Source organism: Octodon degus, unplaced genomic scaffold (genome assembly GCF_000260255.1).
Source record: "Octodon degus isolate 3935 unplaced genomic scaffold, OctDeg1.0 scaffold00009, whole genome shotgun sequence".
Classification (NCBI taxonomy): domain Eukaryota; kingdom Metazoa; phylum Chordata; class Mammalia; order Rodentia; family Octodontidae; genus Octodon; species Octodon degus.
In genome coordinates this window covers 15,390,747-15,407,010 of record NW_004524585.1, presented here as the reverse complement: position 1 = coordinate 15,407,010, position 16,264 = coordinate 15,390,747, and the positions used below count along the sequence as shown (strand labels likewise).

General features: G+C 36.5%; 1 protein-coding gene across 7 annotated transcripts in view; it reads left to right on the top strand.

Annotated features, from left to right (window-relative positions):
• Fer (FER tyrosine kinase) overlaps window positions 1-16,264 on the top strand; it is a 485,925-nt gene that overhangs the window by 429,822 nt on the left and 39,839 nt on the right. The window lies entirely within an intron of this gene.

Below are 16,264 nucleotides of genomic sequence, written 5' to 3'. Positions count from 1 at the left end.
ATATCACTTTGAACCTGTTTCCTAGATTCTATTTCTTTCCTAAATTGTTTATTCAGGGGTTCCATCATTTTTATATTCTCTATTTTTTTTATCAGTGTATTCTTTAGAAGCACTTAGTACTTCTTTGATTATAGTTACCACTACATTTTTTAGTTCTGAAATTACTTCTGATCTGATTTCTTCTATACCTTTCTGCAGTTGATTCTTTAGTGTCAACGCTATTATTGCAGAGATATCTGGTGTGTGATTTCTAGTTTCCTCAGTGCTAGTGTCTTCTGCATTTGTACTAGGTGGACTCGGAGCCTGAGACTGCATTTTGTTCCTTCTCTTTGTCATTTTGTATACCACTGTCTTCTGACCTTTGGTGTAGAACTTAGATAGAGTTATTACCTTAGCACCAGGTCTGGATCTATGAAGTTCAGATTCCTCCAGGTGGGTGTTGTTTGGATCTGGCTGCTGTGTTCCACTTCTTTCTGCTGCAGCCCTTAGAGTTGAACCCTTTGTGTCTCTCTGGCAAGATGTTCCGCTCCTGAATCAGTTGGGTAGGTCTTGCCTCTAGCCTCTTTGCAGGGAGTTCTGCTGAAGGGTTCCGTGCGGGGCCTGCGCTGTGGGTCTATTCAGGATCCCGCGGCCCTCGGTCCTCTCACTCACTTGCCAGGCCTGCGCTCTGGGTCTGTTCAGGATCCTGCGGCCCGGGTCATCTCACTCACTCGCCGGCCTGCGCTCTGGGTCTGTTCAGGATCCGGAGGGCCCCGGTCATCTCACTCACTCGCTGGGCCTGCACTCTGGGTCTGTTCAGGATCCCGCGTCCTGGGTCGTCTCGCTCACTCGCGGGGCCTGCGCTCTGGGTCTATTCAGGATCCCGCAGCCTGGGTCGTCTCACTCCCACAATTTATAATTACTAAATCTTGGAAACTCAAATGCCCATCAGCGAGGAATGGATAAAAAACATATGGTCTTTTTATGTAATGGAGTACTACTCAGCCACAAAGATGGTTAAACTAGAGACTTTTATAGGTAAATGGATGCAGCTGGAGACTATACTCATAAGTGAAATAGGTCAGACCCACATGTGCAAACATGGTATTACTTCATTAATATTAGAAGCTGGACAAATAAATAAGATCTAAAATGTATAGTAGATATTTGAATGGGAAAGAAATTGTACAAAGAAAAAAACTGTGGTAGGAAAAAAGGAGAAGAAAATATATCTGTATACACACAAGATAGTTATACATCTAGTTTCAGTTCATTGAAAAAAAGTTTGTACTATTACTTATTTGGACAATATTTCTTGCTTATATCTTGTACTCTGAGCAACTAGTATGATTGTACCAATATACAATGTATTAATTATTGTTACTCTCCACTAGTGTATCTTAAAACTTTTATTGGTATTTTTATCTGTTAAATGACTAAAAAATTAAAATTCATCACCTAGATTTGTACATAAAGAACAGACAGATGATTTACTGCACTTAGGTCATTTATATAGTGGTATTTAGTTTTTAAGATATGTATAGATGATATACCAGACCACAGCTAAGAAAAAAATAGTTGTGAGTAAAATTATGAAAATATTAAAAGTATAGTTTTCTATTTTAATTATCTGAATTTAAATAACAAAGCAGGAAGACTAATAAAATATAAGAATTTTGTAGCAAAAAATAAAATCCTTAGTTCTTAGCACTTTCTAAATGGTTTTCATGTATGAGTTAGCAAAGGAATTGTGACCTATGTTTAGGCCTTCCCTTCAACTGAAGATCATTAAAACACTAACCAGTTAGTCTATATTTCAAGGTTAATTACTACTAATTTTTATGGCTATATTTATCTACAATTCCATTTTCTCTTTCCTTGTAATTACTTTAACTGACTTGTCCTTTTCTCTCAGAAGGAAGTAATATTTTCTTGTATGTCAGAATTTCTAAATTTTGTGATCCGATACATGTATTTAATGTGTATGAAGTACTTATAATTTATAAGACATTAAATGTACCTGTATTTGCCTCACAAATCATAAATTGCTTCCAAAAATGACATATTGATTTAAAAATTCACATACCATAGATGCAGTACTGATAGAATGAACCATGGAGTTCAAGTGCTGGTCCATATATCGAGCATGGCATTGGGAAGACTTGACTTTACCAGGCTGAAAACATCCTTACCTCAGAGCCAATGGGTTGGGATGAAAGCCAAAGAAGATTTAAAAAAATAAAGCAGCAAAGCATGTTAGAGCATATTATCAAAGGCCTTTGTAGAAAGATTTAAAAAAAAATTAAGAAACAATTTTTTAACATGAGAAATAAATTCAGAATAAAATGCTGGAAAAATATATGACATACAACAAATGACAGCTTTTATTTATAAAGATAAACTGTTAATCAGTATTTGAAAATTAAATACGACAAGGTAATAATTGATAAAGGAAATGCAAAATGATTTGAGAATGATTATTACAACCCCATTGAAAATCAAAGAATATGTGAGTTTAATGCATAGAAAAAAATTTAAATGGTAAAAAAGTTAAAATTCAATGGTCCTAAAACAGATGCAAATTAAAAGTAGAGCATCATGTTTATACTGTAGATGGTCAAAGTATGAATCACTGTAGATGAAGTGGGAAAGCAGACTGTTTGCCAGCGATGGGAGTGTAAGTTGGATATTTCTTTGGGTAATGCTTTAAGGACACTGCCTTTCTCAAAAACATGCAGCTTGCAATTTGTCTTATCCCATCTATTTTAGTCTAGCAGTATATTCTGTGAAACTATAGACATCAAAAAAATATGTATGACCAGGTGTTCATTGCAGAATTATTCATGATAGATTTAAAATAAAAAAATCAAATAATCACATTATATAAATTATGACGTGCCCATTAGTGAAATACAAATGCTTCGGTTAGAGAATTGTGATCTCAGAATCTACAGGATATCACTTGTTTAAGTGTGTAAAAACACAAACATTTATATATTTTTTTTATTTTTAGGGAAGGGCCTACAGGGTGTTCAGGGTCTCACTACTAGATTGAACTTATAGTGATCTGCCTGTTTACAGCCTCCCAAGAGCTGAGATTACAGATGCGCTCTACCATGACCAGTCTCAATTGCCGTCTCAGTGCACCCTGGGGTCGGGGCCAGTAGAGCAGGCCCAGGGATAGAACCCCTGACCTCTGCACCTGCTTGCAAGTGCTTTAATCTACTGAGCTGCTTGGCTGACCCTGAGAGGGTTTGTTTTCTTGAAAAAATAAATTTGATATGGTTTACTTTATTCTTTTATTAATTTTATTGAGAAACAAATAGTAATGAAAAAGTTTCAAAACTGATTAATAGGACAGTTTCAATAATTAATACATTGCATATTTTTGTCTTCATAGTGGTTACTCATAGTAGAAAGATTAAAGATTACCTTGTACCACAGTTTGTAGGTCCTTTGTCAGTGTCAGCCATGTAGATGAGTCACGGCCATTACTTGACCAATTTGCTCTCTGTGAAAGCCTGAGAGAATATTTTCTCTCCATGTGACTCTCCTTGAGGCATACTCTACATCATCAATCACTTTCCTCGGTTTACTTTAAAAAGAAAATATAGTACTGGCTAAAAAGCTCAGCAGATTAAAGGGCCTGCTGGGGCACACTGAGATGGTGATTGAGACTGGATGTTGTGTCGTGCACCTGTAATCCCAACACTTGTGAGGCTATAAACAGGAGAAGCACTATGAGTCCGATCTAGTAGTGAGACCCTGAACACCCTGTAGACCCTTCCCTAAAATATAGAAAAATGAAAAGAAAATATATCCATATTACAGTATAGGCAGGTATGTACAAATAATTAAATAATGAAATTAGTCTTCAAATGCTTAAATATATATCTAAATTAAATTTTATGTATTTTATTCACAAACATAAATCAGAGAGTTGAGTTGACCTTTTTTTCTGACAGCAGTTGTAATACAGTTTCTTCCTGAGGGCTTTAACAGTTCTAATTCTGGTATTTATACTTATTAATGACAACCTGCTAATTCTAATGGGCTTATTTTAGGAAAAACACCTCTAGTCTTATGTTGGCTTTGTGAAAATTAAAAAGGATGCCCTTCTGAGTGAGCAAATGGATGATAGTCTACATTTATTTCCCATACGACCCTTGGTGAAAGGCACAAACTACATAAGGGTATCAATGAGACTCTGGTAGATCAAAATACAGATTTGAGATTTTTTTAAAATCTAGGTCATTGTAGAAAAAAAATGATACAGCAGACATATTATATAAAGCTTCCAATTTTGATTCTACATTTTGGGCAGGTGAGAGCTAAGTTTTCTTAGAGTTTACTAGATACACCGTCATAGGTATATGCAAATTTTTCCCTTAGTTAATCTTATGTGGAAATAGTACTTATCCTCCAGAATAAAAGATGTTTACTATCTCTTACTGTGGCTGCTTACAGTCTAGAAATACTGTACAGTTCTTACATTGATCCTCCCTAAAAGCCAGAGGTTCTTTAGTAAAACATACTTCAGGAAAGTGCAGATTTAAGGAGCTAAAAATAATGTGGTCATTTGCTTTCACGTTTTACAAGTTAATCATGGGACAGAACTCAAAGTCTTCTTGAGTGGCTGTAAACGTTGCTATCAGACTCTAAAACGTCAGAAAGATAGAGCAGCTTGAGCAGGTGTTGGGCTGCTGTCCTGTTCTGCTTTGACAACACGCCTGGCCACTTATCTGCCAGACAACTGTAGTCGTTACTGTAATAACAATAGTCTAATTCAACTTTCCTGGTTAGGGCAGTCACTCCTGGCATAAAGTTCTGCAGTAATTTCTGCCTCAAAGGATGCCCTGATTTATCAATGAACCAAACTATATTCCACAGCAAAATTACAAACCACGTATCCTAGACATGTTTTCTACCTTTACATTTTTTTCTCATCTTTTACCTTGAATAAAATTATGCCTGTAGCTTTTATCCAAAATGTAAATTTAGTAACCCAAAGATTTTCTTTTAAGCATATTTCCTGTGTGTAATCTTTGGAGTAATAATTCAGCATATAGTATGCAAGACAAAAATAAAATTTTGGATTTAGAAGTTTTGCCAGCAATTTGACTAAATTTATCCTTCTGTTTCCAGTTCTTATAACTCAGAATGGTGCTGAAAAAATATTGCCCCTAGTCAAAAAGGATACCACAGTAGGAAAGTATCATTTGGTGAATTACAGTGATTTTCTGTTCAGCAAGACCATCTTACACTGTTTTACCTATCTTTAAGGGGAAAAAGAACTGCTCAGAAGCTAAGTTCTTGAATATGGTTATCTGTTAATTCATTATAGGTCATCGCTTTATGTACACTAGAAATTTTATTAAGTGACATTTTGATTACCTTAAAATTTTAGTAATAATTCAATCATAATGTATGTTATTACCATGACTCAAATATGAAAAAATTGAAATGTCCATACACATACACACACACACACACACACACACACACACACACACACACACAATATTTTAACCAATTTAGAAATGCTGACTGATCTTGGTTAAGTGACCATTGTTAGCAATGTATAAAACAGATAATAGTGTAGTAATATTTTACTTTCCTAATGTAATTTATTTAGGTTAAAAAGCCAATATCTTGAAGATGAACAAGAGGTATTTTACAAGAAAAAATTACTCAAATAACTAAAGGTTAACCCTTGGGAAAAATCTTTTAAAAGACTTAAGCACTTTTAATGAAAAACTTCCTAAAATGTAGTGCTACTCTCTTTTATCCTTAAACCAAAAAATAAGGTTATATTGTCCCCCATGACTCTGGGCCATCATTACGAATAACAGTGACTAAACTTTTATATAAATACTGCCTGAGAGACACTAAAATTGGGTTTCTTGTCGCATGCCATCTGCTGCTCTAAGTTTTTGCCTCTTTCCTTTATTGCCTTGTTCAAAATGTCTTTTTCTTCTCTTCTCCATGGTCTCAACCCTCTTCCATGGCCTTTTACAATACTCTGATTCAAATCTATGAGAACCTATAAACCAAGCTTATGTGATTTATTGTAGGGCATGTTTGTTTTCACTGAAATATATTTTAAAAGTGTGACTTTCAGTGTAGGGAGTTGTATGGCATTTATTTAGATTGTTTCTTGTTCTTATTCTCTAGTTGAAGTTGCTGGATAACTTGATCCCAGGTAAATGAACTTTTATATGTAGATTCCAAAACTTAAGTACCCACATCAGAGCAGATCCCTCTACTGTACATGTAAACATGTGTATGTTTGTATGTATACTATACTAATGCTGTCCTCTTAACCGAGAATTTTAAGGTTAAAAGAATTCTGGGGGAGCTGGGGAGATGGCTCAATGGAATAAGCGCTTCCCTGGCAAGCGCAAGGGCCTGAGTTCAATCCCCGGTTCTGTGAAAAAAAAAAGAAAAAAAGAATTCTGGCATCCATTTGAATTGTCGTTTTTAAGCTACATTATAAAGTGTTTAGCAAAACATTATCCATTGATTTAGTTAAAATTTGTAGATGTATATACACATGAGATATTCCAAGTGATGTGATACTTTTTGTTCTTTTCTATTTCTGCTTGTTTCTTTTGCCAAAAATATGCCTTCTTTTACAGAAACCAAAAGAGTCATTCTAAAAATAACAAAATATTTGACTTATAGTTGTGTTTTCAGTAATAAAATATACTTCCAAGTTAAGTACATCATATCTGGCTTAAAGATTCAGAGAGAATTAATGGAAAGAATGCCAGACCTATTTCTTGTTCTAACTCTATCATTAATTCATGGCATAACACCATAGTCTTAAATACTTATGTAGTAATAACCATCTGACAACATCTGTTCTGAATTTTACTCATTTAAATTGGGCTGTGAAACAGGTACTACTGTTCCATTTTACAGATGAGGAAAATGAGACCTGAGGATATATGGATAGTAACAAAAAGCAAAATTTGGATTCAATCCAAGGCTCTAGAATTCTTGCTTTTAAATATCAACAATATGGTCTCTTACCTTGAGAAAGTCACTTAAACTATCAGAGCCTCTGTTTCTCATCTCAAAACATAAAGCTACTGGCTCTAAAATGTTGGGGACAATTGCTTGAAAAACAAAATCAAGTGGCAGGAGGCAGCGAATGATCAAATTCTCGGTGAGCTTTCTTGATGACTTCCACAAGTACTCTACAGGTGTCACGATAGCTGTAACATTTGTGAATGTTACCAGACAACAAATACTGAAGGCACAGGGAAGAAATTTTCAACAGTTGTGCTGTTTATCTGCTACAGAGCATTCACCCAGCTCTGCAAATATGAAATACAAGTTGGTGCTTACAAAAGACGAAAGTCTTATTGTTAAAGATAGAATAAATAATTCAGAAATTAGAGAAAGAAATCTTTTTACATGAAGTCAAGAGGGAAGCAAACTCCATATCTGTAAGATGAAAAAGAAAGAATGCATGGGACAAATGAATACAGGGGGAAGGTATTCTCTTCTAGTAGCCTTTACTCACCAAAGTGTAGAAAAAGATGAAAGAAGAATATAGTTCGAGGCATAGTTTAGATTTGTGAACTTTAGAGCCAGACTCAGAATGTTCAGAGAAAACAGTACTGTTTAACATCAGTATTACTTCACAGTTCCCCCCATGAAAAATCACCATATAATCAGTGCCTTAAAACAACACATGGGACAAATGTGTTGTTTCTTTTACAGCTCAGGAGGTCAAGGGTCCAAGTTGAGTCTCACGGGACTAGAAACTAAGATGTCATGAGGGCTTTATTTCTGCTGACAGCTCCAGGGGGGACTGTTTCCTTGCCTGTGCCATTTTGTAAAGGTCACCTGATTTCTTTGGCTCATGGCTCTTTCCTGTACCTTCAGAGCACCTTCATTAACCTCTGCTTCCTTTGTCACATTTTCCTTTCCTAACTTTAACCCTGTTTCCCTCTTAGAAGGGTTTTTGGGATTATGTTGAACTTGCTCAAATAGTCCAGCCTGATTTCCCTGTCCTTAACCCCTTTTGTCACATATGGTAATATGCTATTGATTCCAGGGATTAGGACAGACGTCCTCGGCAGGGACATTGGCTTGGTTTAGTTCAACAGCATTTTACAAACCACAAAATTGAAAAATGACTCAGTTGAAATGAAACCTTTCAAAATTTAAATTTTGAAATAGTAATAAAGGATCTTGCATTAGCTAAGAAAGGTTAATGCTGCAGTAATAAGTAAATACTGCATGTCTTTGGCTTAATGTATTTATTACTTATGAAAAACCTGCTGTACAGGGCACCTGCTTTATGGCAGTGACTCAGAGGTAGCAGTTTGGTTTCATCTTACATCTCTGTCATCTTGGAACATGCACAGTGATTGCCATGTCAAGAAGAAAGCTGAAAGGTTATACAGCAGGTGTTTTTCTTTTCCTCCCTTCAGCAAAAGTTGACACGTCATACATTCACATTCCCTGTGTCATATGGTCCACTTAACTGTAAGGGGGATAAGGAAAACAGTCTTATATGTGCTCAGGAATGAAAGAACAAGACATTACATAATTGATACATTACTTCCAAAGTCCTCTCAGTAGAGGAGGTTAAAACCAGGTTAAAACTCAGATGGTTAAAACCAGGTTAAAACTCAGATGGTTAAAACCAGGTTAAAACTCAGATGGTTAAAACTCAGATGAGCAGAGATTAGGGATGGACATGTGAGGGGACAAACTAGGAAGGCTATAGACAGTATTATGACAGGATATGGTTGTGTTAACAAATGTCAGGCCAAGTAATCCAAGAACAGGCATTGAGAAGTGTCCTTTGAATCTCAGGGTAATAGCGATTGTTTCTTGACTAAGTTGAAGGATTGCCCCAAATGAAAGAAAACCTGCTGAATACATTGATCTGGTGGTATTCTAAAAACTCAGAGAATCACGTTGTCAGCAAATACTGTCTTGATTTGTTACAAATAAAAACATTCTATAGTCTCACTACAGTGAAAAGCTGAACAAGTAAACAGGACCCAAAATGTACAATAGGTACTGTGAATTAGAAACTGTTCAAAGGAAAGAGAAACTGTGATGGGGAAAGGAAGAAAATTATAGCTGAGATATATATACTGCTAGGTTTTCTTAGCTCATTGAAAAGAAAGTTTTGTGTTAATATTTTTTAATATCTCATGCTTATATCTTATACCCTGAGCAATTATTCTGAAGATAACAATATCAGTGTATTAATAATTGTTACTCTGCTATGATCTTGTTTTGAAACTATTTTTCTTTTTATAATAATAGATAAATTTTAAAATGAGTAAAATCTGTTGAAAGTAGCAATTGATAAAAAAATTAATTCTGAAAACTTTGTTATATTATATTCGTGATATTATTCATGATTTTTTTTTTCGGTACCGGGGATCGAATTCAGGACCTTGTGCTTGCCAGGCAAGTGCTTATTCTACTGAGCTGTCTCCCTGGCCCCATAAAATTCTAAACTGGATTTTGAAATAGATTTTGCATATGTGAAAGTGATAATCTTCAGACGTTGACAAAATGTATCCAGAACACTTCTTTCTGTTCATTTTTTGAGCATTTATATTGAACAGAGATTAAGAAAAAGCTATTTTTAAAATAAAGTATAAATGGAAAAATAAATTAGAGCCAGATCATGAAAATTACAATAAGCTATTTTAGGAGATTTGGACTTTTTAAAATCAAAGTCTGGATTCATTAAGGTCATGAAATGGTCAAATTTGTACTTGAGAATTATTACATTTCCTACAATGTAAATGATAGATTGAAGGAAGCTAACATTAGAGAGAAGCCAAGAAGGATGTTGACTCAACTAAGAGAATTGCCTGGTAGTGATACACAGCTAGGAGTCATGAGCATATAGATGCTATCGGAGCCATAGACACATATGAAATTGCCAGACAGACTGGGAAGACAATACACAGGACCAAATCTTGGGGAACATCCATGTTTCAGGAGCTCATAGGCTGATGAAGCCAAGAGTATGGTATTGTCAAAGGTATATGAGTGTCTGAAAAACCTATGTAGGAAGAGCTTTAAAAAGACAGTAGTCAGTAGAGCCACATGCTGCTGAAATATCAAGAGTATCAAAAGTAAAGCCAAGAATATCAAAGACCTCTGCAGTGGGCCTCAGTCTCCTGCCAGGTGTTACTGCACCTGGTGGAGAGAAAAGAAGAGACAAAATGGTGGTGCGGCTGAAATCTAGGATGACCAGTTGTGCATGGAAAACTGAAGGCACAGGGCAGCTGCAGTCTGGGTGTTTATTGACTGAGGAAGAGATTATCAGATGATTCAGGGTGTGCTGACCTTAAAACAATGAGGATCTTGCCCTGGAGGGTGTATAGTCTTAGCAGTCTTAGTGGCCGTAGTCTCAGTAGGTGGGAGAGGATGGCCCATCCCTAAGGTGATCATGAAAATCTCAAAGGGTGACCCCCCAAATTCTAAGCTACTGTTCATCCTTCGGGAAGGATGTAGAACTAGACGTTGTGATTTTTGTGGTCTACACAAGAGTATACACCACATGTCTCCACAAGGAGGCAAGAGAACTTTCCATAAATGACAGGGACAAAGTCAAATTATAAGAGGCCAATATAGTAGGTAAAGTAGTAGAAACAGAGAGACGTAGAGCAATATGTATCAGGGAAAATTAGTTCAAGGGCAGTTTTTTTATGTTCAGATATGAATGGAAAGAGCCAGTGGAGAAGTTAGGCCAGAATACATATTTGGTAGATAAAGAAATTATACTAAGTTGAGATCCAAACAGTTGTTTTCCAGACCACTTAACCCAGAAATATAGTACTTTCTGCAGACCACCGAGTTCTGTGGATTATCACCCATTACTTTGTGATGAAGCTTAGGGTGGCCCCTTCCTCTTTGCACAACCCAGTCAGGACTGTGGTCTACCATTTTTCAATCAATCAAAAACAGATAACCCGGGGCTGAGGAGATGGCTCAGTGGAATAAGTACTTGCCTGGCAAGTACAGGGGCCTGAGTTCAATCCCAGGTTCTGGAAAAAATTAACAAATAAAAAATAAAAAAAGATAACCCAGAGTGAGTCAGTTTTTTGTCATTTCTCTAAGGGATACTATTATATTTTAAAATATGCTGGCAATTCAGCGTTACACAGATTTTCTTGTTGACTTTCTTTGAAAACATTTTAAAATGCAGTTTACTGCTATGATCAGCAATGGGGAAGGGTGTAAAATTTCCACTGTTCTAAATTCTATTCCCCTTGATCTGTCGTGCTTGGATTGTAATTTTTGCGAGCCATTTATCTTCTCGTTGAAATGTTATGCTGGAGCATACTTTACTAGTAATTTTATTTGATCACTGACAATGAGTTCTGATATTCTTTTTCAGATATTGAGCATTTCAAATAGTTCCCTAATGAGTCTGCCTCTACGCTCCAATGCTGTTAACTTTGATAGATTTCCTATTGTGAGACTAGGCTTCCAAAAATAATTGATTTATTTTCCTTAGTGGCTCTCCATTTTATGGAATTTCATTACTTTTAATATTGTGGATTTTAGTTTGCCTACCCAGAACTTCTCTTATACCCAGAACTTCTCTCGTGTAAACTTAGCTTCCCAGGATAAGTGGCATTTGAATAGTGGGGACTTGGGAATGCATGCATTTATTCAGCAAGCATGCCTTGAGGACTGTATTACTCAGTACCATGTACCTGGGCCTTGAGGTCCCAAACTCTCACAAGAGGTTCAGCATAACCTCTTGGGAAAGTCAGACAAGTAAATCTGTGGTTCAGTGTATGCTGACTTGTGCTGTGGTAACACAGTCAGGAAAGCCTTTCCAAAGGTAACTGTATTATTAACTTTGCCACTGCTGGGAACAAACTGCTAATACGTGTGATTTAGAGGAAAGAGGGTTTATGTTAGCTCACAATTTTAAGGGGTTTAGTCTGTGGTTCGGTGGCTCCACAGGAGAAGTGACATGGCAGAAAGGCATGGTGAAGGACAGCTGCTCAACCCACGGCAGCCAGAAAGCAGAGAGAGAAGGGGAGAGCCAGAGAAAGAATGTGGCCTTCCAAGGCCTGCCTCCTGTGACCCACCTTCTGACTGCACACTCAGTTATGAATGCATCAGTGGACCAACCTAGTCACCTTCAGGAGCCCCATTCTGAACACATGAAACCTTTAAGGCACATTTTTGTTCTAAGCCATAACAGTGACGATGCTTGAATTACATTTTAAAGAATGAGTAGAATTCAGCTGTAAGAAGAAGGTTGAGATCTAAGTCAAAATGTTTCTTAACTGTATATCTTATGTAAAGAAGAGAGTATGTGACACAAATGATTTAGAAAAGAATGATGACAACTTTGCTTAAGGGCACCATTGTCCTCTTAGAATAGTGGTCTCTATCCTTTGATCCATCACTTTTACTTCAGTATCCCTATTACCACATCCCTACCAGTTTGGACCACCGGTAATATATGCACGACTGTCCCATCAGGTAACCGTACCTCTTGATTCTAGCTCAGAGCCACCCAGCAGTGAGACATATGAGAAACAGCTCCATCATGAATCAGTTCATCTGATAATACCTCTCTTGAAGAGTGTTCCGTGGCTTGACATTGCCTTTTGATGATGACTAACATTCAGACTCTTCAAAGTCTGGCTTGGGTAGCTTCGTGGGCTTAGGGCCTGCAGATCTTCCCCCAAAACAGAAGGGCTCACTGTTTGCTGAGCCCATTTCTCACTTTCCACCTGCACACCTTTGCTAAGATTCTACCCTGTGCTCCAAATGCTCTTCCTTTCCTGTCTCTGGCTTCCCTGTCATAGCTTAGCTGGTTGACATCCTGCCTATTCTTGAAAACCAAAATATCTGAAATAAATGAGTACATCCACAAATACAAATAAAGTTACTTACAATAATATTAAGTCATTAAAACAAATTTGTGAGGCTTATAATTATGAAAAGATGTTAATATATTGCTAGGTGGAATAAAAAGCATATAACAGTAAATTTAGCTTAACATTTAAAAAATGTGAACTGCAAAGCAGATGACTCTTAAGAATATTAAGCATAATTTTAAGTCATTATCTCTGGCCAGCTAGAAATTGTTCTTTTTTCTCTTTTGGTCTAATCTATATTAATTATTTTTTTTCCTAAGTAAACATGATGCTTTTACAGGGGGAAAAAAATAGATGCTACTTTCAACTTTTAAATCTATAAAAATCTCTACTCTTCCTTTATTCTTTGCTTCACAGATTGCTGCATCGACCAGCCAGAAATAGTCTTTATGTTCTGTCTGCTACTACCCCATTCTTATGTTCCTCTCATAGCACTGTATCACAGTCTACAAATGCACCCTGCAGCCCCCACAGTACCCAATCAGTGCTGTGAACAGAGAACATTTGTTTGTTGAGAAAATGAATGCTAATGGTACTCAAAGTAGAGAGTTCTCCTGAACTTCAAATCTTATGAAGGAGACAATTTATTTTTTTTTTATATAATTAGAGTAATGTTGAAGAATCAAATTGCCAATTACAGAAATTGAAGAATATGACGAGCATGAAACACACTATACAGTAGTTTGGAAAATTTGAAGACAGAATTTCAGTGGTGATTACATTAATTAGAGTAAACTTCATAGCAAAGGTGGAATTTATTTTATTTTAAATTTTTAACAGTAGGAAGAATTTATTGAGAGAAATAAATGCTTCTATCTGAGAGGGATAGAAGGGAGCCCAGAAAGTGGGTTGCCCAGCAACCCAATGGTGGACTTTAAACTGGTTTCTTCCTAAGTGCTAAGCTAATTCCATTAATCAAGGGCACTATAGCAGGCATGAAACAGGTCCCATGATACAGAGAGGGTAGTGGGATGTGGGTCTGGTACCAGTAATGTAAAGGAATGCCCATTGTATTCGCTCATGACGGTAGCAAGCATAGTATTCATAGGTCAGCACCACATTGTGGCGGATCTAGACTGTCACCCAAGTCGGCTCTTGTGTAAAACAGAGATGCTTACAGCTGTGTTGTGCCACATTGAGTCCTGGTAGTTTGAGAAGAAGAAACTGGATGTTCTGTGTTCTCCTGTGTCATACTGTATCAAACCCCAATACCTGTCTATGGAGAGGGAATGACAAAGTAGAACTATTTTAAGCAAAAAAAAAAATCATGTCATTGATTTTTCCCAGATTTTGAGCAACCAATTGTATCATTATTTTCAGTTCTATCTTCAGCTCAGGAACGTTATCCTCAGGTATGCTTTTCAATCGTTGTTTTCCAGTTAGCATTGTCCTCAGGAACATCTATGACATCTGACTTCCATCTTTCTAATCCTTTTCAGTTTCTCTTTTTCTTCCATGTTTTACTTTTTTATTTTGGGCCTTTGGAGTTGTCCAGACTGTGTCAATTTGATCTTATTTTATGTAGTAGTAGTTTGACGCTATTTGCTGTGGTTCTTTTCAACTTTCTTTCCCATCTCCATAAATGCTGTCTTCATCTACAATTTCCCAAGGCTGAAGTTCTCTTTGTCTGAATCCCTAATAGGCAAATCTCCACTGAGTCCTTTCTACGATTCACCCAAAGTGTGTGCGGAATCATTCCATTTCACAAGGCAAAATGCTAAGGCAGGGCTGGAATTTAGGTCTTCTGGAGGGTATAGGGTGCAAAGGTAAAAATAACATTGGCTTTCGATCCAGAGACACCCATTTTTTTTCCTAGTTTTATCCTTTCCTACATTGTGTTTATAGGGAAAATATTTAACCTCTCCTAGTACTAATTTTTCTCTCTTTTTTCCTCCTTTTCCTCTTCTCTTACCCTTCTTTCCTTTGGGGGTTTTGGAGACTGATCTCAGGAACTTACATATGTTAATTCCTCTATTACTATGCTACATCCCCAGCCTTCATTTCCTTTTTATAGAACTGAAAATAGCTACATTTCAAAGCTAATGTTTAGAAAATTAAGATTCTATTAACATGAAATTACTGGAGTGGGCAAAATCAATAAAGACAGGAAAAAAAATCAGTGTTTGCACTGTGCTGAACGGAGAATATGTGTGTTGTAAGTTATGAGTTGGTGCCAAGAGAACAAAGAGAAGACTTGAGGAATATAGCTTTAGAGGTCTCACTGAGGTTAGTCTCTCTCTAAGTGAGCCCTGAGTCAGGGAAACTTCTCACATTCATTGAGGGCCACAAACAGCTAAGGAATGTGCATAAGGAATTTGGTGTAAACAAACTGCCATCTACATTACCTTCTGGCATTCACCAACTATTTTACATATCACTGGTTGGTAACTTCCCAGGTAAAGGAACAAAGAACAGACAGGGTGCTGCCCCCAGGAATCTGCTACTACTACCTTTTTCCAGCTTGCTACCTTGTTTACTTAGGCTCTGTTCTTTGTTCCTGGCTCCCTTGGTATAGTAAACTTCTGACTCATATCACTACATTTCTCCATTTCTGTTTTATGTTGAGTTCTTGTGAAGCATCAGACCAAGGAGTATAGATGGTTGATTCATGGCTTGTTGGTTGGCTTGTCCTTGTGGCCAGGCTAGGTAAGATATAAAAACAGTACAGAGACAACATAAACAAATTATTATGCTCTCACTAACATGAAAATGATTTAAGATTTTTAATGCCATTAGAGATGTCTTGTAACAGATTAGTACCAGACAATTCTGACAATTGTTTTATAAAAGCATTATCAATATGTTCCTGAAGAGACAGAGCATCAGAGGTAATATTACTATGATACAATAAGTGCTTTTTTACACGTTCCCATGGGAAATGGCTTTGATTCCATGATATTGGAGTTACACAGAATGAAGAGGTATGCCAATAATTTTTTAAACAAAGTGATGCTATAGATTAACAATTTGATCTACTAGCATAACAATAGCTTGTTCTAGATCATTTATCTAAGTATTAACTCTGATTCTATGGGTCTTTAAAATCCATAATTGTTTTGATTCTGTGTGTCAGTGTTGCACAAAGTGAATAGTTTCAACACCTTGGCTCAATGCTTTTCCAACTGTAGCAGCTGTGGCTATAACTGCTATTATTTCTAAATCTATAGCTATCAAGAGTTCATTCTCTTTCTTCTCTTCTTTATTTTTTTTTTCTTTTCAAAGTTTTATTGATAAACATATAGCAATGAGACACTTTCAAATCAAATCGAAAGTACAGTTTCAACAAATAATACACTGCATACATTCTTCTCAGTGGTTAATTGCTGTACAAGATGCAGACTTGTGATCCTACTTACAAACACCATTAGAAAAAATCATTCTATTCA